At 34.7% G+C, this 2238-nt stretch overlaps 1 protein-coding gene across 1 annotated transcript in view; it reads right to left on the reverse strand.

Annotated features, from left to right (window-relative positions):
- LOC106877151 (spectrin beta chain) overlaps positions 1-1553 on the reverse strand; it is a 76372-nt gene extending 74819 nt beyond the window's left edge. Inside the window, exon 1 of the mRNA XM_052971501.1 lies at positions 1083-1553. The gene's annotated coding sequence lies outside the window, so the exon portion shown is untranslated. The remainder of the gene's footprint in view (positions 1-1082) is intronic.
- Between the last annotated feature and the right edge of the window lie 685 nt (positions 1554-2238).

A 2238-nucleotide genomic window follows, 5' to 3' on the forward strand; every position in this document is an offset into this window, starting at 1 on the left:
AATAGGAAACAAGAATTAGTGGCATTCATACTTTCAGCAGGAGCATTAGGGGTTTTAGCCATTCTTGGGGACAACATCGAAAACAGGTTGCATCAAATTCAAACAGATTATTTTAAGGGTGAGATGAGAAAGCGTTTAATAATTTCTGAAGAGCCTTACATAAGCACATTCATGCATAACCTGGAATTATTTCTAGAGGTGAAACAGAAAGGTGTGGCATTTAGTAGCTATGATGCGGACTCTGAGAACGTAATGCGGCACTACGACATCTGTCAAAAATTTCTTACACCATCACACAAACCTACCCTACACCTTTTTCTGTTTTTTTTTTTGTTAATAGACTTAACAACCGAAGAAGGATAGAAGTCAACTAACTGCTGTGAAATTTAAATATAGAAAAGGAAATTACAACGTAGCGGTTGCAAATAATTCAGTCTGACCCTCAACAGTTTGCAGCTATTCACCAACTTTTTAAAAAAATGCTCTTGAAAATGTGTCTTTCACAATGTTTCGCCTGGAATTTCAAATTAAATGAACCGCTCCTAATTAGGAATCGAAACCTGGCGCAGATTCGGTTAGCTGAGAACCAACTGCATTACTATGGCATCTGGTACCGCCCTAATGCTTCTGGCGTACGTCTTAAGTCTTGTTTTAGGGAAAGGATGAATGTAATCTTGAGACATTCATGCGTTTCTTAAGACTCAATTTATTAATTCATTCAGAGACCACTAGGATCTAAAATAATAATGATAATAATTTCTTAAAATCAAAGGGTAGTGAGGGGACAGGATATAATTATCAAACCTGAACTTAACTGATAGTTTATTTTGGCGGACTTTAGGAATTAGATGGAAGGCTACATTTTATCGATCCCTTCCTTGAAGGAAAAAAAAGGAAAAATTTAACCTCGGTGGGGTTCGAACTCAGAATATGGAATAAATGTAGCACAACATTTTTATCCGATATTCTAACGATTGTGCCGAATGTACGAAGCACCGAGTTTTGCTCCAGTAATGAGACAGACCTAAACAATTCTGTGTGTGTGTGCAATAAAAATCCAAAAAGAAACTTCAGATATTTACCCTTTCCCGTATGAGATAAAATTAATGTTTTATATTTTGTGAGTGGTTTTAGGTATTTTTTCCGAAGTCCCAATATGAAAGAAATAGCCGAATGTTTCGGTGATAAAATAAGATCGTATAATAGTCCGAAATCCGACACGGTTTAACTGGGTTTCGTAAATCCAATCCAAGACAGACAATCTGTGAATAAAGTAAGTCCTCGGTACATCTCTCCTGTGTTAACGAAAATTAAAAAAAAAAAAAAATTCCTTCGCAACAGTTGTCCAACAATAGGATTCGATCCCTTGTAAGGGAAAATAAATTTAGTTGGGAGACCTGTTGGACACAAGCTCCGACTACATACAGACGGGATGAAAATATCTACATGTAGATAGCTAAAGAATGGATTAGAAGCTCGGAGCTGGCAGACTTGGTTACTAGATGTGGTGGCTTGAGTCAGCTAAATCAGACTGAAGGCAAGTGGGGTTGTTTGATGGCGTATTACTCAGAAAGAGGTGGTGGCGGGTGTAAGAGAGTCTGCAGGCACCACCTAGCTAAGGAGTAGCAGCAGTAGAAACACTAGGACTGCTGTATGAATACTGCTGCTCAAATTTAGCACTGTTGCTATAATAATGCTACTACTGCACTGCCATGAAAACTTCTCCCTAAAACGGCAGTAACTGGAATAAAGTTTCATTTTCTTCTTTTATTATTCGCAACTTTACTCTCATTATAAGATGTAGAACTTGAGATTAATTAAGTCTCATGCTATATATATATATATATATATATATTTATGTATGTATATATATATATATATATATATATATATTAATGCAAGGCTACATCGCCATCTTGCAGCATGTATAACATAAAATAATAATATATCAGGCTAAAAAGTAATTTAGATGACTGATTATATGTAGCACCTGATCTTATGTTATTGTACAGACATCTAGAAGCTGAACAAAAAATAAAATAAAAATGTAAATTAACTACTCGTATTCATGCGCGCGAGTATATAAATAATTGGGTGTGTATAATTTATACCAAAACATGTACTTGAGGCATAATTTTTTTTTAAGGTAATTTATATTGAATCATAATTAAAGTGAAAGAATACATTGTAAATAAATGGAGTGTTAGAAATATTTATATTAATGATTCTTTTTTTGTT

The sequence above is a fragment of the Octopus bimaculoides genome, chromosome 11 (assembly GCF_001194135.2).
Source record: "Octopus bimaculoides isolate UCB-OBI-ISO-001 chromosome 11, ASM119413v2, whole genome shotgun sequence".
Lineage (NCBI taxonomy): Eukaryota > Metazoa > Mollusca > Cephalopoda > Octopoda > Octopodidae > Octopus > Octopus bimaculoides.